The sequence below is a fragment of the Sceloporus undulatus genome, chromosome 2 (assembly GCF_019175285.1).
Source record: "Sceloporus undulatus isolate JIND9_A2432 ecotype Alabama chromosome 2, SceUnd_v1.1, whole genome shotgun sequence".
NCBI lineage: Eukaryota > Metazoa > Chordata > Lepidosauria > Squamata > Phrynosomatidae > Sceloporus > Sceloporus undulatus.
This window is the reverse complement of record NC_056523.1, coordinates 220,363,569-220,388,645: the sequence shown is the minus strand read 5'-3', so window position 1 is coordinate 220,388,645 and position 25,077 is coordinate 220,363,569. Positions and strand designations below refer to the sequence as shown.

The 25,077-nt window shown below is 40.5% G+C and overlaps 1 protein-coding gene across 1 annotated transcript in view; it reads left to right on the top strand.

Moving 5' to 3' along the window:
• GTF2E2 (general transcription factor IIE subunit 2) overlaps positions 1-25,077 on the top strand; it is a 333,455-nt gene that overhangs the window by 153,205 nt on the left and 155,173 nt on the right. The window lies entirely within an intron of this gene.

Here is a 25,077-nt window from a genome sequence, read left to right as displayed (position 1 = left end):
CCGGATGTCGAACCCGGCCGTTCTGTATGGTGAGAAGGTCGGGATGGAACTCGAGACGGAGAAATTCTCTCCTGGACAGGTGTAGCAGGGATGGGAACCACGGCTGTCTCGGCCACCATGGAGTGATGAGAATGGCATTGGAGTGATCCATCGTCATCTTGGACACCACCCTGGTGATCAGTGGAAACGGAGGAAAGACGTAGAGCATCACCCCTGACCAAACAAAACCGAACGCGTCTCCGAGGGAGGTGTTGCGTGTCTGGGAGCATAACTGGGAGCAATGAGAGTTGTGGGGTGTCACGAAGAAATCGATCTGAGGGAGCCCCAAACCCGATAAAAGGTCGTTGGCCGCCTCGGGATGGAGTATCCATTCGTGACAGACGGTGGAGGACCTGCTGAGCTGGTCGGCCAACTCGTTCTCTACTCCTGGCAAAAGAATTGCTTGTAGGAGAACCCCCCACCTTGGGATGCACCAGTCCCAAATGCGAAGAGTGATCTCCAGTAGGGTCTTGGACTTGCTCCCACCTTGCTTGTTGAGGTAGTACATGATGGTGGTGTTGTCCGTCTGAAGCTGTACCACCTTGTTGCAGACGCTGGACTCGAAAGCTCTCAAGGCCTTCTCCACAGCCAACATCTTGAGGACGTTGATGTGGAGTTCTTGTTCCGCTGGTGACCATCTGTCCCTTATTAAAAGACCAAGTAGATGAGCTCCCCAGCCTTTCAGAGAGGCGTTTGTGGTTAGGGTTAGTTCGGGTTGAGACGGAGAAAAAGGCATGCCGACGCAAACGTTGCGGGAGTCTAGCCACCATCGTAGTGAGCGAGCCACAGGCCTTGGGACATTGAGCCACTTTGATGGCTCGTCCTTCATCGGGTCAAAGGCCGACAAGAACCAAGACTGAAGGGGTCGGAACTGAAGTCTTGCCCATGTAGTGACGAACATTGTCGAAGCCATGTGTCCCAGAGCTACCTGGATATCTCTGGCCCGTACCCTCCTGTGGGATAGACAGAGTCTGATGGCCGCTGCAAGGGTATGGAAACGATCCCGAGGGAGATAGGCGATGCAATCTTCGGAGTCTAGAATTGTGCCGATGAACTTGACCCTTTTGGATGGGTTGAGGTGAGACTTCTCTCTGTTGACTACGAGGCCGAGCGATGACAGGAGGGTCAGAGCGAACTCGATCGCTTCCTGTAGCTTTTGTATGGAAGAAGCTACGAAGAGCCAATCGTCCAGGTAAGGGAAGACTCTGAAGCCCTGCTGGTGTAGGAACGCTACAACCGGAGCCATACATTTGGTGAAAACTCTTGGGGCTGTGGAAAGGCCGAAGGGGAGCACATTGTAGTGATACGCTTCGGGACCGACGGTGAAGGTGAGAAACCTCCTGTGATTGGGCTGAATTCCCACATGAAAGTAAGCGTCCTTGAGGTCAATGGTGGTGAACTAGAGTCCCTGGTGGAGCAAAGGAAGAATAGAAGCCAGCATTACCATACGGAACCGTCGGTAGAGGAGAAAGTCATTAAGGTCTCTTAAGTCCATGATGAGCCTAATGCCTCCATCCTCCTTAGGTAACGTGAAGTACCTTGAAAAAAAGCAAGTGGAAAGGGATTCGGGGTCAACCGATGAGATTGCCCCCTTAACCAGCAGTGAGCGTACTTTGTCGAGAAAGGTGTCTGAGGGGGTGGTGGTAATGATGGCTCCAGTTGGAGGGAGCTCTTTAAACTCGAGGGCATAAATTCTACAGACTATGTTCAGGGCCCAAGAGTCAGTGGTAATTGTTGCCCAGGTGTTAGCAAAGGGCTTTAATCTATCCAAAAAGAGTGGAGTGGAGGGGACGAAGCACACAGGGACACTTCAGGATCTTTTCTTTCCCTGGTCTCAGTCCTGCCGGCGGTTTTTCCGGTATCGGGCCGGGGTGTTGCGTCGGCCCAAGGACGAGGAAGATTGAGAAGGATAGCGCTGCCTCTGCTGACCTTGTTGTTGGTAGGGGCGATCCTGGTGGAAGGTCCTCTGGCCTTGGTTCTGGGAGTGCCATGGACGTGCCTCTTCCTAAACGGTGAAACAGAGGAGGAGGACATGCCATGCTTTTTGGCCACTGCCTTCATTCTATACTTTCGATTCAGACGATCGTCTGTCTCCATATGGAAAAGACCCAAATCATCAATGGGCATGTCCTTGATGGCAGACCTGGCGTTCGGGTTGAGATCCGATCCTCGGAGCCATGCATGGCATCGGAGGGCTATAGCGGCCGCCATGGCCCTACCAGCACAGTCGGTCACGTTACGGGAGACAGTAATGAGCCAACTCCCTATGGAGTGGGCCTCATCTCTGATTTCTACAAGCTTCTTTTGAACATCATCGGGGACCTCCGGTACTAAGGGCAATATGCCTTCCATGAGAGTTTGGATGTAGGCCCCCATGCAAGCGTTGTAGTTAATGGCTTTAACAGCCAACGCCGAGACTGAATATGCCTTTTTCGCCAACCTGTCAATTTTCTTAGCTTCCCGGTCTGCAGGAGAGGTAGCCAGCTTGTGTGTGAAGGTCTGCTGGGATCCTTCCACGATTGCGGAGTTTTGTCTCGGATGGTTAGACAGCCACGAGCAATGTGCAGGCGATACCCTGTAAAGGAATTCAATCTTCTTTGAAGATCCCAACAGGGAGGCCGGGGAATCCCAAGAGCGCTTTACGATGGTTTCCAACGAAGGTATCCATGCACACGTCGCTTGACAGGGTCTCTAGCTGCGTCCCCTGGGTAAGACAGTTGAATATCAAGGGCATTAGCTATCTTAATGATGTGCTCATTAAAGTAACGCACATCATCAGTGGGGGAAGCCGGCTCAGGATGGTGAAGTTCCTGAGGGGACCCAGGTGGAGAGATCTCGGTATCTGAAGGGTTCCCCAATGACTCAGGCTCTTCTGGCTCTGAAGCAGAGTCCGGCTGAGAAGGGTGCCCCTGTGGCTTGTGTGGTGGAACTGGCGCCAGTTCCACTACTATAGCCTGTTTAGAAGTCGGTTGAGACGGGACCGACAGTGGAGGACAAGAGGCCGAAGCGGATGGTTTGGGCCTACTAGTCGAGCAGGAGTGGCTTGCCTTTTTCTGGGAGAAATGTTGCAATGCGTGTTCCCTCGAGACTGCCATGTAGTACCGGTCAGTCCTGGAGTCATAGAAGAGGTCAGGGTCATCCCCAAATGAGAGAGGAGGCCTTGCAGGAGGGACGGGAGTTGGGGAACGGTGACGGGACGAACGGGAGCTGTCGTCATTGGAGTCGAGGGAAGGGACAGTTGTCAGGCCCGACATTCTTGGTGCGGTGGATGTCAATGATGCCGGTGCCCTCAACACCAGAGGACCTCCTTGTTCCAATGTTTGTCTGGACAGCGGATGGTTTGCCACGATCCTTGGAGGATTTAGAGGGCTTGTGGCCAAGGTCAGTGGATTGAATGTGCTTGTCCTTCTTGGATCGGGGTTCCAGTGTCTCTGACACTTTGGCCTTCTTGGATGAGGAGGCATCGGTAGGAGCGTTAGAGTCAGGTCTCCTCTTACTGGAGGACTTAGAGGACTCCGCCCGCATGGGAAGGGCAGGCGAGGACTTGGAGCCCATGTTTTCCGGCTTGAACTTTCTATCCTTGTCCTTCTTCCCTGATGAGGAGGACTTGGAGACTGAAGCCTCGGTCCCAGAAGACTTTTTGTCCCTCTTCTTGGATGAGGAAGATTTGGGGGCCGAAGACTCGGCTGCGGACGATCTCTTGGCCTCGGAAGCAGCAGCGGTGTCGGTCCCCTTGGGAACGGAGGAAGTCAGCTTGAAAGATGAGCCCTGACCCCCGGTTGTTTTATGGGGGCGTTTAGAGGGCTTGTCGGTGGCACTGGGTTCTTCTGAACCACGGGCCACATGGAGGGCAGCACTGGGTTCCGTGAAACCACAGGCCGCAACGGCACTTGGTGCAGATGTCATGGAGGACAGGCTACCCCGGGCAGAGGATGCAGGAGCTGAGGCTGAAACCACAGGAGCCGAAGCGGGACGGGAAGTCCCTTCTCCCGGTTTGATGACCCCGTGGGCAATGGCAGAAGTGAGTTGAGACTCATGGTTCTTCCGGGCCTGGGAAGTCAGAGTGAGTGAGCAGGCCTTCACGTCATGATCCTTCCCAAGACACAGGAGACATGAAGAATGAGGGTCTTGTACTGGGACCTTGACACCGCAAATGTCTCATTTCTTAAACGGTGCTAGAGACATCCTGGGATTGTCAAGTTGAAGTCGTTGGGCAAAAATCGAGGTCAGACAAGCGTAATGGTCAAACAAGGTCCGGGGGGAAGGTCAGAATAGTGCAAAGTCCAAACATGGTCCAAGGTCAATACCAGTGATTTCAATAACAAGAGCAAGCGAAGTTCCAAAGCAGCAAATGCAGCAGAAAAAAGGAACTGGGAAAAGAGCGGGAAGCCAGGGGCCTTATAACGGATGGGCGGAGCTACCGCCAAAAAGTTTCTAATATGCTGCAAAGTATACTTTGCCCAATGATTCTAGAAGTTTCTGAACAGCACTGCGCTGGCACAGTAAAACCCATTTGTATGATTCGCAGAGACCACGAAGAAGAAACAAGAGAGGAGAGAAAGGATTCAGCCTCAGACCTATGGGATACCTATGGTTTAGTAATTTCCCTTCTTTTCCTTTAAGGAGGAGAGGAGTTTGTGTCCAAAGCCCCCTTTAGAGTTTCCTCATCCCTGGTCTAATAGTTTCTCCTCCTTCCCTACACCATACACACTGAGCTGTATATAACTTATACAGTATGTGTATATATGTCTGGTTGGTGTGTGTGTGTGTGTGTGTGTGTGTGTGTGTGTATATATATATATATATATACTGTATATAATGTTTTTATTAAGTGTTAAGATAAAGTTTAAAATACAAACAAAAAAAGTACCAAACTTTTGTCAAAAGCATTAGTTGCATCCCCAAAAATCTTTTAGGGAGCTACTGCTAGCAGTTACTGATTAACAATCTTGCTAGTGTAAGACTATGGCTGCCTCTGCACTGCAGAAATAATCCAGTTTGGCACCATTTTAACTGCCATGGCTCAATGCTAGGGTATTCTGGGAATGGTGGTTATGGCACCAGAGTGGAGCTTTAGCGTCACAACCAACTACCATTCTCAGAATTCTCTAGCATTGAGCCATGGCAGTGAAAGTAGTGTCAAACCGGATTATTTCTGCAGTGTGGAGGCTGCCTATTTTTCCATACATCTTGAGGGATTAGAAGAGGATAGGCAATGTCACTGCAGAACCAAAAATATTCCATAATGCCAAAATGTCCAGAGCCAGGAGATATATGTTTACATGAGGTGGAACATTTGCCTCCCCCCCCCGCCCCCACCGGAACATTTGCCTTGAGAAGCCATGTCATCCTTGTTTTAAAAAAACATAACCAACACAAATGCAATAGATTTGCTGGGACAATGTTTAGAATAATAGAGTTGGAAGAGACCGCAAGAGCCATCCAGTCCAACCCTCTGCCATGCAGGAACTCACAATCAAAGCATCCCGGACAGATAGCCATCCAGCCTCTGTTTAAAGACCTCCAAGGAGGGAGACTCCACTAGAGTTGGAAGAAACCATCAAGGGCCTTCCAGTCCAAATCCCTGACATGCAAGAATACACAAAGCACTCCCAAAGATAGCAATCCAGCATCTGTGCAAAAACCTCCAAAAGAGGAGACTCCACCACACTCTGAGGAAGCGTCTTCCGGTGTCGAATAGCTCTTAGTATGAGGATGTTCTTCCTAATGTTGAAGTGGAATCTCTTTTCCTGTAGTTTGAATCCATTGCTCCGAATCCTGGAGCAGCAGAAAACAAGTTTGCTCCATCCTCAATATAATGTCCCTTCAAATATTTAAACAGGGTTATCATGTCATCTCTTAACCTCTTTTCCAGGCTAAACATGCCCAGCTCCCTAGGTCTCTAAGGACCCGAACAGACGGCCCTTTTAAGCTGCCTTCCGGGCGTTTTGAACCACACGTCATGAGACCGTCCGGAAGTCGCCTGGAAGGTGGGTGGCTGCGCAGATGTGGGCAGTTTCATGACACTCCAGTGGCATGGCATTTACATAATGCTGGAGCGCCATGAAATCGCCTTGGGTCCGCGGTGGTTCCCCAGCCAGAAAAAGAGCAAATGTTATCCACTCTTTTTTCGGCCAGGTTGAAGGTGGATTAGTGCCATGGTGTTTTTGCCATGGTGCAAATCTATCTTTGGAAGAGGTGGCTTTAAGTTGCCCCTTCCTGCCAGTCTGTTTCCCCCTAAATCATTACCTAAGAAAATTGCTTAGACAGAAGAGTGATGGGAAAGAAGCAAACATTTAAGCTAGTGTAACCGTCAGATAAAATTAATTCTCTTCAGAGTTAATACTTCCTTCTTTTTTTGTGGGAGGGATCTTACCAGCTGAGCAAGGTTACAGTATATTTTCACAAATGTCAGAGGAACCTTCCTCTTTGGAATTAGATTAAAAACAGAATAAATGCTTAAGACTACACAAGTAAGCAATTTATTGTAAGACAGAACAAACAGTGGCAAACAACAATATGTAAATTCATTTGAAAATGGGCAAATAGACTTGATAAACTGACATATATATATAAATATCTAAATTCCTCCAAAAAGCAGCTCATTCTTTAAAAAATATTAGAGACAAAACAGGAATTTAGGAAACCCAGAAGAGCAAAAAAAGTCACATTTTTAGCAAGTGAGGGCAGTGAAAGAGGAAATATAAAAGTTTTTTAAAGTGCTGATATCTAGTCAGTTTTACTTCTCTATAGTTTATTGTCTTCCTTACTCTAACTATAGGAACTCATAAACATGTATGGACCTCGCTTTTCACAAAATAAGGAATCCTTTTTTCTGTATGGGATACATGAGAAAGAGTTCTGGACAGTATAATTTAAAACTGCAAATAGATGAAGTACATATACCGGTAATTTGAATGCCAACTTTCAAAACGTACAGTATTAAACAAGCTCACCACAATGAAAGATGTAGCATGTTTCTATCCTGACTGCATTAGTTTACCATATTTAGAGAGCCTTTTTTTCCTCATGAAATACACACATTGCACATACAACCAGAAACTGTATGGTGTAGGATTCTGCTACAGACGTTTACAGTACAGGCAAAATGTCTCCACAACTGTTGTTATGAATGTGTTTCCAGAGTAATGCAGTGATTTCAGAAGCTGGTTTTTTATATGGGCCGCTCTATATCTTTTTCTTCTTCTAGGGATGTGGATCAGCCTCTGCCTTTTCCTTGCATCTCCATTCACAAAGCTTTGTGTTGCCTCCCTTTATTTCAAAACAAAGCCAGTTGTTTGCTAGTCTTGTCAACTGACAGACCAGCTCCAGAATATTTGTAAGTAGAATGGAAAGTGGGAGGACTATGGCATTTTAAAAACAAAAACAGTTCTGAGGTTTTCATTTAACTATTGTAATTTACCTAAAGCCTTTGGGCTACAACAGAGTGGTACTACATAAAGGAGTAACCCAGTCTTTTATATAGGTAGACTCTGCAAGAAACTGAACTATAATATTTTAATTAACTAAGGCCTGTTACAGGCTGCCAAAATAAAGCTGCTTCGGGTCTCTTTGGAGGTATGCTATTTAAACGCTGCATGCATCCTAAGAATCTGGAAGCTGCACCAAAGCTGCACTCCAGTGCTTGGGAATGGAGTGTGGCTTTGGCACGAACTCCGGACTCTTAGGACCCATGCATCATTTAAATAGCATACCTCCAAAGAGACCCAAAGCAGCTTTATTTTGGCAGTCTGTAACAGGCCTAAACCAATAATATTAGGTCTATAGCAATTGCTCACCAATGGGCCAAATCATTACATCTGAAATTATTGAAGAAACTTACAATATTGCTTTCTTTTTTCATATTTAAGCAACAACAAAAGTAGGAATGCAGCATATACCAATTTGTTCAGCTTTTAATATAAATGGATGCAAGCAGCATTAAAACACCTAGTTTGAAATGAAGTGAATTAAATTGCATTGAAAATTCAGCTTTTTTCCATTTCACCTCATTCAGAGAATGATATAGCCATGTGGTTCTGAACTGACAAAAATGTCTTCAGAAAACACTTTGATCATTTTCTGCCTTTGACTGTGGAACACTTTACATATATTTCTAGATGCACACATAAGCACCCCTTAACAGTACATCTAAAAATGTTATGCAGAAATACAATAAGCATTCATATTATATAAGTACACTAGTCAAGAGATCATGGTTGGCTCCAGCTCCCTTTTGACTGCATTCTTGGTGACAAGAATGACTAATGTGTGTGACCCTATTCATTAAAAGCAAAATTATCAAAATTAATTCAAAATTTGCAAGATCCTATTGTAGTGTGTGTGTGTGTGTGTGTGTGTGTATATATATATATATATATATTAAAGCAGGTCCAGTATTTGCAAACTTCAAATAGATTGAGGGACAAACAATGACTGACAAGTCAAAATAAAGAAACTGTTATCTGGAGGAAATATAAATCCATTCACAAGAGATGTGAGAGAGCTGCTTTTTGAAGAATCAGTTGAAGAATCCAATTAAAAATATACATACAAAACAGTGGATTGTCAATGGTATTGTGAAACAATTCAAGTTTAAATCATGGTTTGTTTTTTAATTTTACGAGCAGATGAGACACTTTTCAACGTCAAGCCTTCGCCCCACCCAGCATGTCAGCAGTTAGCATCCACAAAAGCACCATTGGATATGGAAGAGTTAGCACCACATAGTTTTAGGACCTAACTGGCAACATGCATTGCTGACAAACTTGTAACATGGAAATCTGTGTGGTACAGTCTTAGTATAAACAATACAAGGCAATTCATGATTATTCATACAGTACAATACAGTCACTGATCAATGAACCTTTGAGTACAGTACATGACAAGTCACATCTGAACACCCTGTTAATACTAGAGTATGCTGGAGATTTTAGAAGCATTTTGAGAGTAGCACAGGGACTTTGTTGACTGGCTTACTTCATCCCTCTTTGAAATTCAGGGTCTTTTGTTTACATGGCCTCAACAACAACAAAAATTCCAAGCACTGTATGATTGGTTGGAATCAATATAAAATAGTTGATCAGTTTTAGAAAATACATTTCAATGTGAGAAAAATAATTAAATGGAATAACTGTAGGGCTCTATAGACAGCCAATTTTACCCAATCTTAGCTTTATCTTGTGATTTATTGTTACAAGACTACGAAACTGAAAAAAAAAACAAAAACCAGTAGAATTGAAGGGAGGCCCACAAGCAGTAATAAACTTGTATAAACTGGGTGCAGACTACCAGATAGTTTTAAGATTTTGGTATAAGGTTTTTAGCTTCTGGTATACAAAGCAAAACATGTTGTTGTTGTTGTGTGCCTTCAAGTTGTTTCTGACTTATGGCAACTTTGAGGGAAACCTAACATGGGTCTGGGGCTGAGAGTGAGTGACTAGCCCAAGATCACCCAGTGGGTTTCTATATCTGAATGAGGAACTGAACCTTGATCTCCAGAGTTGTAGCCCAGTGCTTAATCCACTATACCATACTACCAGCAGCCATTTTGAAAAACCTTATTCTTGCAAATACTAGCCAGGTAATTGATGAAAACATAGAAAACTGGGCTCAGAATATGAGCCATAAGTTTGCTCCCTCCTTCAGTTGTCACCCCAGAGCAGTTTTACTGGGGATGCTTCTGCTGGCTGAAGGGGGCAGAGAGTTGCTTTTGCCAGTTCCTCTTGCAGCTCCATGTGCCCTCTGAAAATATTATCTGGAGAGTTGAGTGAATGATGTGGGAGGTGGCAACTGCCAAAGGATACCTGGCCCCTCTTCTGCCAGCAGGAACTCTTCAGTGGATCAAAAGCCTTCCATGGATTGAAGGTGACATTTGGACTGGACTCACATTTTTACAGTGCTTCTGTCATAAATGTTGCATTCCTTGTTCCATTCTTTAACCTACTGTTCCCACGCTCTTCATATCATTCTCTCCTTTCCTTTTCTATCTTTTGAGAGCCAATACCTCTCTTTTAATCTGACACTATCTTATTTAACACCATGACTTCCATGGCCTCTGACTCTGTGTCATCTATTTCAGTCCCTTTTATCTCAATACTTTGATTATTTCTACCTTCTATCATATCAATTGTGTTTTTATACAAGCTGAAAACTCTACCACAAGATATCTCCCCCTCCACATAACATAATCTTTGAAGTCCATCTCTCTTTTTAAAAGTAGTAACTTACAAAAGATTTGCAGCATGGCTGGATTACTTTTTCAATTATGCTGTATCTCATCTATTGCTCTGAAATTCTTCTAACAGAATTCTGTTAATTAATACTTAGCAATGTCTTAGGGTATACTTTTAATGCTCAAGTCCACTTTATTACAGGTATGATGTTCTCCACTGCCTATAACTACAAAGGCAAAGCAGTCGTTTCTGGTAACACAACTAGGATGCCATTTGCATGCAAAATCTGTTCAATGTAACATTACTTCTTTCAAATATGCAATTGTTTAATGGTATATGTGGGTATGTGACCTAAATACCCCTTTCCCCCTTTAACATGTTAAAAGTCATAAATTAGTTCACTACACGGAAAGAGTGTAATGGTTCAGATGAATGCTCCTACAAATTATCTGTGTTAAGACATATGGTGCTTCTCAATTGCCACTACTTATCTTTTAGAATGGAGATCATGTAAAGAGACCCTGAATTTTAAGTTGGCTTTAAACAGTTCTGATATTCTATAATATAACGGTATAAGCCAAAAGAAAGAGAGTTATGCACTTAAGATGATGCCTACAGAGCCCAGTCTTGCACATCAAGAAAAGCACAAACCCTAAAGTATTCATGCAGGCATGATTACATACTCCACACCTATGCCTTTTCATACCTCTAGTATAGTGAGAGAACAGGGTACATAGGGGAAAAAGTGCTAAATAACAGTACATTTGCTTTTTTAAATATATGTTAACAATAGAACAGCAAAACAGATTGTATGAAAACAGAGTCAGTATTGTACAGTAAGTTCACATTTAATTCTTTACCATGTCTACAATTGTAACACATGCATTTTATTTCCATTATTTTTATTCCATAGGACCAACATCCTTCAGAACAGTGATCTACCTTTAAAACAAAACTTTCTAAGGAAAATATTAAGCATCACATAAGTTTAAGAATTCCTTTAATTAGCATTACATGTACTCATTTACATTTACGATTTTTCATGCCATGACTTTAACACACCTTTTGGTTAAGAATATCCTACTTAAAAATAGTACCATTGGGAAGGAATACACACAGAGGATAAACTGTTACCTGCTATGCACATGATTTTGATTAATTTGACTGCTGTAATGCTGTACTCTGATTATAGGTGCAGTTGTGAAAATACCTTTATATATTTACGGAAGAATACTAAAAATATAAATAAAATGACTACACATGCTGTTAAAAAGAAAAAGAAAATCACAATTGACTATTGTTAAACACTACCTGCGTGCCATTACAATTTCATTCTGATCTTTTAAAAAAGCAACACATTATTCCTTAGAAATATTTTTACATGAATATTTTAACTGCAGGTTAGAAGAAAAATGGGGGTGGGAAAGAGATCTAGCTAAAGAAAAACACCAATCCTTTTTAGATTATCGTCTATGAAATGTTAAAAAATAAAACACAACCTGCAGAGCATTTCACTTACTACAGATAAGATCCACAAAACTAGGCTGGCAAAATGGGCTAGATTAAACTGTCTTGGATCCAAAGAGGCTCAAACATGCACCTTTCTGGACACAGCCCTGTTGCGTCCCTTGCTTCAAGAACAACTTTTTAAGGAAGTTGCAGTAGGAAGGCAAGGCATGTGGGGCTGTAAGGAATATCATGCATGGCCCTTTGGACCCTACCTTTTAAATTAAATGCATTACCTTAATTTATTTATGAACCACACTGTACGTTTTCTTTCTTTCTTTCTTTCTTTCTTTCTTTCTTTGTATGTTAGCTCAGGGGAGGGGAAACTGCAAATTTTCTACCAGATTTTACACAGATGTTGTTTGAAGCTAGAAATCTCCTCCTCATATTCTTACATATATATTTGCATTATCATAGTTAGCTAAGATTAATTATGCAAGCTACTAAGAATAAATATATTTAGGTTATTTTTCTGTTAAGGTAGAAATTGACATTCCTTCAATAGAATGCCCAGGGATTTGGAAGAAATCAATCAAATGTAAGGATTGTTCTGATTGTTCTGCTACAGTAGGGTTGCTATGTCCCGTATTTGGGCGGGACAATCCCGGGTTTTTGCCTCCTGTCCTCCAGCCTGCCGCCCTTGTCCTCCAGCCCACTAGCCTCCTCCATTTTTGGCCTTCTTACTGGCCCTTGGAAACACAGCCGGACGGCCCTCCTCTTCCCGGCCTCGCAACCAATCAGAGAGGCTTCTGAGGGTGGGATTACCGGTTGCAAAGGCCGCTGGGGTTTGTAGTCACCAGTAGGAACCACTGCAACAAGCCTCAGTGACCATTGCAACTGGAGGTCCCGCCCCCAGAAGCCTATCTGATTGGTTGTGAGGTTGGAAAGGGGCGGGGCATCCACCTTAGCCCAAGAAGAATATGGCAACCCTATGCTACAGTCAAATGAATATGACCGAAGCCAATATTGTCATCCAAATAGAAATGTTTAGGTTCCTAAAGCTCATTCAGGATCATTTCGGCTATGAGAATGGGCTGTACAAAACTCAACTAATCTATTCATTTAGACTTAGTACATGATGCAGGGCCTGCTTAAACACCATAAAAGCAATGCTTCAATCAAGACACTTTCCACTTGGTCTCCTTGTTCCTGACTGTTGATTTTAAAATCAACTGCTTTATCAGGGCTGGACTCATGGCTCTTGACACAATGGCAGAACTGTATACGGAAGTCTCAAAGCGGGATGCTACCATGAATGGTGCCATCTAACTCCTCTTTCAGAGGGAGAGAAGGAGAGCACGTGACAGCAAGCCCAACAAGCCCGGTAGGTCTCTGGGCCTGGGCCTACTGCTGCTGCCGCCGCTGCTTCACAAGCAGATCCAGCAGGCAGCCCAGGACTCAGGAGAGCCATCTGTTAAAGGAAATCCAGCAACTTAAAGCCATGTATACAGAGCTAAAGTTCAAATACGACAAAATTGTTTCCAGTCCAACAAGGGATGCACACACAGACGCCAGCTTCTGTATATGCAGCGTACTAGTCAGATTAGGGTGTGGGATTCACGTTAATGAGTATATTTTTAGATTTTCACAAATAATCACATTGCAATTTATAGACTGACATTTAGATACTAGTTCTAATCACACGTAAAATAACTTCACAAATTGGCCTAAATTGAATAGTGTTCAGGTAGTAGGTGACATAAATTACTTCCTGTTTCCTCTCCCCTGCAGCCATAATGCCACCCAAACACTAGCCCTAGAGGATTATCCAGACCTCTGAGAATGTTTTTGGGGTGCACAAGGGCTACACTGGGAGGGAAAATTGCACACTCTCAATTCCTTTGATGGAAACAATCCAATGTGGATGTCCCACATTATATGTAGGCCTTTAATTTGCTTTTTGAGAACTGTCCAGGTCTTAACAGTTACTTAGTGAAGCAACATGATGTAAACCTGGAATTTCCTGTTTAAGGTTTACAGGTAATATAGAGCTAGTACTGTAGTATATTTGATGGGTGATGGGAAGAATTTATATTATGCAAAGCTTCTTTAAGGCCAATTTCTTTTACAGCAGAACAGAGATCCTCATATTTGTAAGCAAGAGAAATTTAATGATGGGAATTATGTAGTTCTTCCATCTTCAGTAAACTCTCCGTACATTAAGAGTACTCCCAAAATGCAGCAGTACACATAGCGATTGCTATATCTGTCCATTCAGATGCATTTCAGTTTTATCCTGCTTTTAAAAAAAATGGTTTCAACTATAATAATATATCAAATGATTTTCAGGCATGGGTACTGTATTTTACTGCATTGGTTTATCTGCATACTCTAGATGCACACAGTAAAACTGTAACTTTCAGTGGTTCTTTCTCTGCTTTCTTGCCTATCCATGGTACTCCTCCACAGTAAAAACTGTGAGATCCTCTCATCACCAAATATACAGATCTCTGCATTTGAAATCACATTGCTTCATACTGTCAAGCTAATGCAAAGTTTTAATATTTCAGCTTTAAATTTAAGATCTTGTGCTCTTCTTGGCCACTGAATTTTTCCTGGTGTCTTTGGTGTTTTAGAAAGCCTATGCATCTATGTTTACACATATGCCCATGCTAGATGTCTTTTTTAAGATTAGATTTGTCTAGATGTTAGGAATTTAGGATTTGTTAAAGGTAAAAAATATAGTTTGGATTCACTACTACCTGCCCATCTTTAATCAGTTTATAAAATTCCTAAATATATGACTGATTTAGGCACCAGACAGTGGCCACATTAATGATACCTATCTTCACACAGCCACCACCTATTTTAAACATACACCCTGTAAAGACTACAAAAAATGGGGTGGGAAAAACAATATGTTTAAAACTCAGTGCTAGTAGTATTTATAAAAGTGCGGTGCTCCATATAGTAAGAAGAAAAGTGACTACAAGTACTTAAAGTGCTATCTTTGATCACGGTTTAGGTTAGCATCCCAAACCCAATTAGACTGTTATGGTACTTAAGAGAGTAAAAGTAAGAGCAGAGAGCACATTAATGCTCCACATTATAATTTGTTATGCTTAAAGAAATATGCAATGCTATTGTTGAAATTGCAATTATGTACAAACAACTTACATTTTATATAGCTTTACAATATAATACAGGTCCATAAACCCTCACTAGAGCACTTATTACAAGTCATCCAGAACTAATCTTTCTATGTTGCCACCTTTCTGCTATCATGAAGTTAGAAATCTAGTGGAAGGATTCCTGAAAGGTGGCAAACATTCACAAGAGATCCTACAGGACTGAATCATCAATGCTTCAATGTGCAGTTTGTGGTAGGTTCATTTTGAACAATGCTTTTAAAGAACAGACTCATAAAGATCTTTACAAAACTTTGTCTACACATTATTCTTACTTTGGGAGAAAAAGAGCAAGAATGTGACTGTTAACGAATTAGGTTTTGAGTGCATTTAACTTCATGTTAGATTTTCATTCACAGAAAAAAATTAAGCAAATAGTGTTTTCTTATTCTGCTGCTGTATGTATTTCAAGTCAGCTTTTACTTAGAGCGGCCTTATTGGAGGGATTTGTGGGCACTGTCTTTACTATTTCTGTCATTTAGTGAATTGGCAATGCTTAGGAAAAACACGCTCGCCTCTGGGAACCCAGTTAGTACTGAAATATTTTTAAATGAAGGTATCTAAAAGCTCTATGCCAATATTTTTGTATCTTTTCAGTGGAATAGTGAAAACAGGTTCTCTCCACCATGGTGAAGAAGAAGAAGAAGAAGAAGAAGAAGAAGAAGAAGAAGAGTGGATTGCTACTGGAATTGCTAGGCAGAACTGGAGCTCATAAAAATCTCTGTTCTGCTGCTCAGAGGACATGAAGAATGAATCTGATAATGCTTCTTCCCAGGATGGCCAGATGAATCCTGCCCTTGTGTTCCAAGTGATACACTTCTACCATTCCCTGGGGAAATTATTGTACTGGTTATGTTTTGAGATTATCTGTGTCAGGGTTTGGGTTTTTTTTTGCAGCAAAAACAAAGAAACTTGTGGCACCTTAAACACTAACAAATTAATTATGGTATAAGCTTTACCCCACTTTATCAATATCAATTTATAATAATAAAAGTCTGTGTCTCCACTATAGTTTCATTGTCAGGAAACCTAGACATCTGAAATTAAGCATGGATACAAAGAGTACCTTAAGGGTACCTCAGTATTATTCGGTTTTTAAAATGCATTAATTTTTAAAAATCAATTTAAATGTGTCACAATGTGCAGTGCCATCTTCAGTCACTAGGTGGAAGACTTCCTCAGCCACATTATAGTTATTCTTCAGTATAATGGCACCTATTAAAAGCCAAAAACAACTAGTCAAAACTAAAATGGGAACAGTTCAGAGTTCAGAACAGCAATCTGCAAGAAAAGAAGCAAGCAGAAGTACAGACACTGAATCCAGAGCAGCCAAGAAAGCAGAACAGAAACATGCAAGATGGTAAACAAGGAGCCTCTATGACTGGAGCCAGGAGCCACCTCTATGGAGCAGGGCAACTCTCTTCAGTCACATACAATCCAAACCTGGATTATGGTTCTGTTCCATTAATTTTTAGGGGCTGAATGTCAATGCTTTGTACTCACTGTCATGCAATCAGATGAAAAGAAAAAAATCTGCCAGGTATATAATGAAATATTGGCAAGATTCAACTGACCCAAATCCCTTCATGTGATAAGTCCTTTATGAGAAGGTAGGAAATGTGCCTGCAGTCCTGAATTCTAAGTCTTCATTCATATTGGATAGAGGTTATGTATCCAATTCTGACAGCTCTTTAAGACAGTTTGTAGGGTTTTTAATATTACGCTAAGGAGGCTGTTCTGACCTGTCAAAAACATTTGTTTTTGCTAGTTCTGTTTTAAGAGTTGTTGAAGTCTGGCAAACTGTAACAGTATGTGGTTACACATTTTAAAACTGCATTCTGCTTAATAAAAATATTAATGAATATAATCATTCATTAAACTTTCCATACAGTGTGCCATGGCCTGCAGTTTACATCATGTTTAGCCTCCAGAAGGGTTGCTTTACTTTACAAGCCTTGCCAGGTTATCCTGTAAATTTATAGTTAGGAATGGTGTTACATATCAGTTCCTGTATCAAAACCACACTTACTTTAATATTCCTTCTCCTAAACACAAAATCTAAGACTCTCTTTCTGCCAGTCTGACAGCTCTGGTGATTTCTAATGCAGAAAGAATGATAGGGTGCATTTATATTCATTAACTGGTGACATATGAATAAATGGGCTATCGCACATAGAATGCCATGAACAGAACTTTCATATTTCACTTGAAATGCTCTACAATGGTATTTGGCATGCCAGTTTGTTTAGCAGATTTTTAAAAATGCTGCCATATAAAGAAAAACATTATTTTCCCTCAAAAAGTGCAATTATCATAATTCTTAAGCTAATTCTACTGAGATGTCTATGTGTAGCCCCTCCAGCTACTTTACATGAAACGAAAAGGGAGACAAGTACAACAGTAAGGGCCTGTGAATGTTGTTCCTGATAGAAAGGTGGGGACTGTGATGTTTTGCTTTAGCAGCTATGTTCCAATAGTGCACTGGCAAATGTTTATACATGGTAGCATTCTAAATGAAATAAAAATGGGTGTGTAATAAGCAGCTGACAGATCAGTTCTTGGAGGCTCAGAAACCATTTTTTCATCAACTGTAATCTGAAAGACTAGATTTATTCCACTCATGTAATATGCATTTTGCACCATCTATTCGAAATCTATTTTCCAAAATATTCCAATACATTTCAGTACACTGTATTCTCTACTAGTAATTCCAAAACCTCCTGGAGACAAACTGGGTAACAATGTGACAGTTATACAGTCACAAACTCTTCTACCGACCAAGTGCAAAATTTGATTTTAGGACTGTTCCTTTAAATGTGTCCAGCTGAGCAAACTGCACGGAAGAGAAATTTTAACTCTCTGAGCAACACTGCCCACAAAAAGTGCAGGATGGTGATATATACAAAACAGCATATACCAGGCAACAAAAAATGGACCTCACTTTACAGCTTAAGCTTCCCATTTTAATGTCAAATAATAGAAACAGATGCTGGGAAAAAAAACAGATCAGGTTGCCATAAAAACATAGAAAAGAAGTGCTTAACAGTAAAGGCCACACAGTAACCAAACATCAAAATCTAAAACAATGAACACAATGTTCAGTAACTACTATCATATGTATGTTTGGAGAGAGCCACCTTCCACCATTAACCTAATGAGAAATGCAAAACCAGGAATTACCTAATACAAAGAATCCTGATGCAACACCGTCCTCTTAGTTGCTCAACTAACACATGCTGCACAAAATACCATCAGTGTCACATTGTCTCATCTCCTATTGTGATATGTGTCATTATTTGCAAACAGTGCCTGTGGCTGAAGATGGCATATGCCACATTAAAAAAAAATGCAGATTTCAAACCTTTATACAAGCTAAAGATAGCAATCTCAGTAAAAGATAGAGGGGGTGGGTTTGTTTTATATTTCTTTTTAATTTTTTTTATCTTTTGCATATTCTTATTGCAAGTTGGCATCAATCTTAGCAGAACAGTATCTAATTATAGTAGCAATAATAATAATAACAACAGCAACAAACTGTAATATAAAAATTAAGCATTAAAATTCTATCAATCAAATCTTCCTAGAATATGCTACGCCAACTATATAGAAAACGTACCAAATGATAATTTATTAGCAAAGTTGACACTGTGGAACTTGGTATCACTAATTTCTTGGAATGGCTAGCTCACTGTGGAAAGTAATTGTCTCTCCTCAGTGTTTACAACATTGATCTCACTATGCCTATTTATCATAAGCAACTGTTGTCAGAAGTGTTTTTGAGGCTGCCTAGATTGTTCACTTCATTTCTGGATTCATTCATATTCTGCATAGTACAGTGGTACCTCGGGATACGAAATACCCAGGTTACGAAATTTTCGGGATACGAAAAAATCCCATAGGAAAACATTGTTCCGGGTTACGAATGTTTTTTCGGGTTACGAAAAAACTTTTGGTGCTTTTTTCGGCTTTTTCGCACGGAATCGCGGCTTTTCCCCATTAGCGCCTATGGCAATTCGGCTTACGAAGGCTTTTCGGGTTACGAACGGTGCCACGGAACGAATTAATTTCGTAACCCGAGGCACCACTGTACTGTCACACACTGACTGCTGCCTCTTCAGCTGAATGGCCTTGCTTCGTGAAATGTTATTTTTCTGTACTCAATATATATACCTAAATATTTGGATGATTATTTTGTATGCCTAATATGGTGGGTAATCAGATGAAAGCTTACACTATGATCAATTTCTTAATTTTTAAGGTGTCAAACGATAGTTTGCACTGAGCAAATTTGTGTATGTAAATGCTGCACACTGTGGAGGCAAGATGGTCATAAAGCAAATTAGTGGCAAAATTATTGCTTCTCATTTTCAGGAAAGAAAAAAATCCTCTTTTGTTAAAAAAAAAATTACACTCGTCCTTCCCCATTCATGGACTTGGGAGTCCGAGGTCTTGCTCCTTCATGGACAGCAAGCGGGGAGGGACAAAATGGTGCACATGCAGGAATGCATGCTCATTTTAACCAATGGGCTTTGAATATTTGCGAGTTTTCCGAATTGCGTGGGAGAAGAGTCCGGAACGGATCCCCCGTGAATTGGGAGGGACAACTGTATATCACAACAAAGAAGATGCCATTTCATCTAAGAACCTTGAGAGGAGATGTGTATATTTTCTAGGAAAAGAAAACATCCAAAACTATGAGGGTGAAAAAGATAATTCAAACTGGGAAATACTAAATATTCAGATAAGTTAGCCACCATTTGTAGAGAAACATTTTTTTGTCATTCTTTGAAGCCTGACATATGTTAACAGGATCTATGAACACTAAGCCATGCAACAGAAACAAATTTGGTCAAATCTTAATTTTTATCACAAGATTAACAATGTTTGCACATTGCTCACATGCCACTCAGGAGTGTGTGTAATATATTGCACCTTTCACAAACTTTTTAAGACAAAAAGTGAACATTCTTGACTAAAATATACACACACCCTTAAACTAAAACAAATACACTTTGAAATATCATAATTGTGCAGGTATAACCTGGTAGCTTGGATTAAAAGTCTCGGATCCAGGCTCAGCACTGCTTCCTCCTCCTCTCTCACAAGGGAGTTGCCTCCCTCTGCTATTTCATTGTAATGGGAATGTCACACACTTTTCAGAAGAAAACTACAACTTGTGCAAAGCTGCTTGTGAGATCTGAAAGAAACTTTCCAAACCAAAGCTAAAAATACTTAATCTTGGGGGCTTCCCAAACAGTCTAAGAAGCTGCAGTTGGAAGAGTAAAATTTAGGAGGTCCTGGCATGTTTTCGAAAAGTGATACTTTAACAAAAAGAATAATTTAAAAAGTTTGGTTGAATTTAAATCAAGTTATTTTATTGCATTTGGTTCCATGCTAGAATTATATTAGTAGACTTCAAACACTACTTGGAGAAGTGGAGCAGAAAGACAAATACCAAGAAAAAAATGGTAACGGTAGGATGATTTAAGTATGAGATGTAGAATAATATGCATATAATGGCTGTGTGGAAGTATTCAAAAACATAGGCCAGAATGCAATGGTGAACTTCCAGTGGATCCTGCAACTTCCACCACATTTTCTGATCCTCTTTTCTCCTATAGCCTCCTATGGGACCAAAAACCTGCTCTAGAGGGTTGGGGGACTCTCTGGATCTGTTCTTTGACAGCTTGGGGGCTGCAATGAGAAGGGGAGAGGAAGAATGTCCTCATTGCACTGATGCAGGAATACAAAAGGACATAAATTAGAGTTTACAAATATCTGTACATTCTGTTTAGGTACATCCTTGTAGATAATAGCTGAAGAGTGAGTCTTAACATCTTACCCAGTTTGTTAACTAGTTAAAATTTATTTCAGGTATATCTTGTTCGTTGTGAATATATATTGTAGGGGGGCATTTTGTCCCCACAGTAACATACTCAAGGTTAGAGCAAGCCTTTAAATGCCAGAGAAAAACACCTAGAAAAACCCAAGTGTTCCTTTGACATGTTTGAGAATACATGCTCATTTACATCTTTGTTATTTCCCATTGCAGCAGCATTTTGCCTTGCCCAACAGATTTCTTAGCATTGTTCTCACATAGTTTGTGAATAATTTTTTTCTCTGACAGAGTAACTACAGCATATATCAAGCCCCAAACCAATGCATAATACAAGCCTCTTCTATATGTCACAGCCTCAGATACATCCTCAGGCACAGCAAATGTCTGTTCTTTTCAGGTGAATTCAGCAACAGTTCAATTACATGCATGAAAGTACATAATGTTTGTTGTTGTTTTGGAATAAAAGTAACTTGTTTCTGATTGAAGTATGGGTGGATACTGACTACAAGGTAGCCAACAAGCATGACCCTTTTCTGCCAGGACTTTCATCCCACTGCAAATTTTGCTTAATAAACCATGTTTAGTAAGTGTATAACAAATGTACAGTATTTGTGCTAAATCAAGTCATGGAACATAATCTGATCCTTTCAACAACATTTAAATTTATCTTTATTCAGCTTTTGAATAAAGGTAAAGCTAGTCCCTTGACATGAATGTCTAGTCGCAATTGACTATAGGGGGTGGTGCTCATCTCTTTCCAAGCCGAAGAGCCAGCGTTGTCCAAGGACTGCTCTGGTGGTCATGTGGCCAGCATGACTGAATGCTGTTATCTTCCCACTAAGAAGTGGTACCTATTTATCTAGCATTTGCATGCTTTCTAACTGCTAGGTTGGCTGAAACTGTGACTAGTGATAGGAGCTCACTCCATCATGCAGCACTTCAGCCTCGAACTACCAACCTTTTGATCTTCTGATCATCAGAACTGGCATCTTAACTGCTAAGTTACCACATCCATGTAACTTTTGAATATCATAACGGAATTTAATAATTAGTATTTTCTGGGGGGGGGGAAGAACTATGTTTTGTTTGTAGTACTCAATGTACTCCATTGCACTTTATCAAGTGACTGAGCTTGCTCAAAAAAAAAAAAAAAAATCTGATGGGCTAAGATAAAATGATATTACAGTGACAATGACGTTCTTTAATAGTTCACATGTATCTCTACATTTGTAGCCACGTAGGCACACATTTGCATGCAAAATAAGGAGGAGGAAGATACAAAAGATACGATCTTGCTTAGCTAAGTTTCAGCCAAACAGTAAATACACTGTTTATATATTTCTGAACACGAGACTGTTAAATACAATTTGGATTCTACAATTATGCACTTCTTGTTGCCCTTCCTCCTTTCTTAATGCAGAGTGGGTTGCTTTGTGTTGGAATACCACTTATGAGATCTGCGTTCCAAAGATGGAATGTGTGACAAGATAGAGATGACAAGAGAGAAGAATACTAAATTATGTTCACACTAAGTTTCTGCTACATATTGGACTTTCAAAACTTCGACCACCCCCTATCTCTGAGAGAGTAACCAAGTCTCAATTTTTTTTCTATAATCAAACTATATAGGTATGTATTTGACACTATAATTCTGGTTATTTGCTATCCATCAGAATCTTCAATGAGAAAATTACATCCTTTTTTTGTTACGGCCACTGGTTCTCCTGTGTTTCTCATTCAATCCCTCTCTTCTTACCCTGCTAACTGTGCACATCTCCCTCATTCAAGTTCCTTCCTTCAGGCTGCATCCGTACTGCATAAATAATCCAGTTAGACACTGCTCTAAGTGTCATGGCTCAATGCTATGGAATTCTGGGAATTGTAGTTTGTTGTGGCACCAGAGCAGAATTCCATAGCATTGAGTCATGACAGTTAAAGCGGTGTTTAACTGCATTATTTCTACAGTGTGGATGCAGCCCTGGTTCCATTCTTTCTGACCTACTGACACTCTTCTCTAGGAACACATGGCTGACACTTTCTCTTCTGTTAACTGTTTCTTATGACCACCATTCTTTAAAATATCTTTTCTCAATAGGTCTGCTGTTCTTGAACTTTATTTTTATCCAGACTATTTTTTTTTATCACCCACCATCTGCTTTCCTTCCTTCCTTCCTTCCTTCTGAATTCTCACTCAAAGTTCCATCTTCTTTTCTGGTGCTCAGTCTCCAATATCATGACTGCTCAGCCTCTGTAACATCATCAGAGCCCAGCAAATCAAATTTGTACCAGAGGCTTCATTGCTGCCACAAAATCTATTAGTGTGTAATATTAAAATATTTACTCTGATCCAGTGCCCAGAACACACTAATATGCACTTTGGACAAAACTGCAGAAACAGACAGCTGGATTCACTTTATAATTGTGCTGCTTTTTAATTTAACTTTTACGACAGAGAGAATGGAAGGTAAAAAACTAACAAAGGGTTTCTAATTTTTCCATCATAGTAAAATTTCAATTTATTTTGCAAATACATGTTTCTGGGAGTTTTCCATCCAAATGTCTTAATAATTTTATCTGTTGCTCTCAATTGAGCAAAATTGTAGAGATCAAAGTAATTACCACTAAGAATAGCTTATAATACTCACATTTTATAACTTCCTTAATTTTCAGCCTAAACTGAAACATGCAAGAAATCTATCTCATCATTTTGGGACAGCTAATCATGTAGTATCTGAAACATATGAATGAACGCTCTCTCAAAAGTTGTGGTCATGTTTTAAAAAAGAAAAAATATCAGGAATATTATATAGGAAAGAAAAATGCATTTGTTAAGTGTAAGAGTAGTTCTGGAAAAACTATTAGCATAAAACCTACACTGGATTTTTCTCAAAATGAAAAGTGTTTTGTACAGAACATGGAAGTAATACCTACAAATTACTAGTTATCTGAATTAATCCCCAATAACAAATGTACAACCAAGTTACAATTATAATGTAACTTGGTTGTACATTGTTATTGGGGATTAATTCAGATAACTAGTAATTTGTAGGTATTACTTCCATGTTACATTATAATTATAACTTGATGGGGATTAAATTCACCCCTTTGTGATGTAATTGTACATTTCGATTTACTCTAGTAGTAATGAGGTGATGTCTTCCTTAATGTTGATAGACAAATATTATGTGGTGAAATGCAGATCAATTGTAATGACTAAGCAAACAGGGTTGTTTTGTGTCACAAGCCAGTGGCTTGTAGCATCAGAATAGGTTTCCTAAGTAACTATTTAGGTCGCATATGAGAAATGGTAGAACAAAACAAAATCAAAGTTTTAATTATAACAGTAACTAAACACTGGGATGAGTGCTTGAAACTACATAACTTATCTATAAGAAAATCTCTGCATTGCATATTATAAGAGTAGATAAAAATGTAAAGCTAATGGAACTTGCACACTCAAGGTTAAGCCATCCCCAAATACTTTCAATTGCAACATGGATTACTGTTGTTGTGTGCCTTCAAATCATTTTTGACTTATGGCAGCCCTGAGCCAGCACGGTGTAGTGGTTTGGGCATTGGACTATGACCCTAGAGCCCAGGGTTCAAATCCCTGGTCAGCTATGGAAACCCACTGGGTTACTTCGGGTGAGTAACATTCTGTCAGCCTCAGAGGATGGCAAAGACCCCTCTGAACAAATCTTGCCAAGAAACCCCTGTGATATGTTTGTCATAGGGTCACAACAAATCAGAAATGTGTTGAAGGCACACAACAACAACCTGAAACTACTAGGACAGGTGAACTATCTCCACCAGGAAAGACTTATGTGGAAAACAGGTCTATAAATTCTTGAGCTAGCATATCACGAACAGTATTGCAGTTCAATCAGGTGGGTGTTTTTCAAGCCCACAAAGCAAAAAAAAATCTAGATTTGGTCTGTCACTGCAGAGCTTTCAAGAACTGGACATAACTGATCTGAAAACTGTGACCACTATTTTCAGTTGGCTTTAACCAAATAAAGCATGTTATTCCAATTCATTATTATTGTTTATTTAGGCCATAAATATGATTCTAAATACTGTACAAGGATATGAGAAAACTCAGTGACATTTTGGAGAATAACTAGAAAAATGCAACATACAGTATTTAAAATGTGGACATAGCAAACCTATCTGTTTCTACCAGCATAGTAAGACTTCATTATTGTTATAGGCCTTTAAGTCCTTTCTCACTTATGGTGATTATTATGACCGTAATCACAGGGTTTTCTGGGGCTGAGAGTATGTGACTCACCCAAGGTCACCCAGGGGGTTTCCATGGCCAAGCAAGGATTTGAACCCTGGTCTCTAGAGTTGTAGTCCAACACTCAAACCACTGGTGTAGGATTACAAA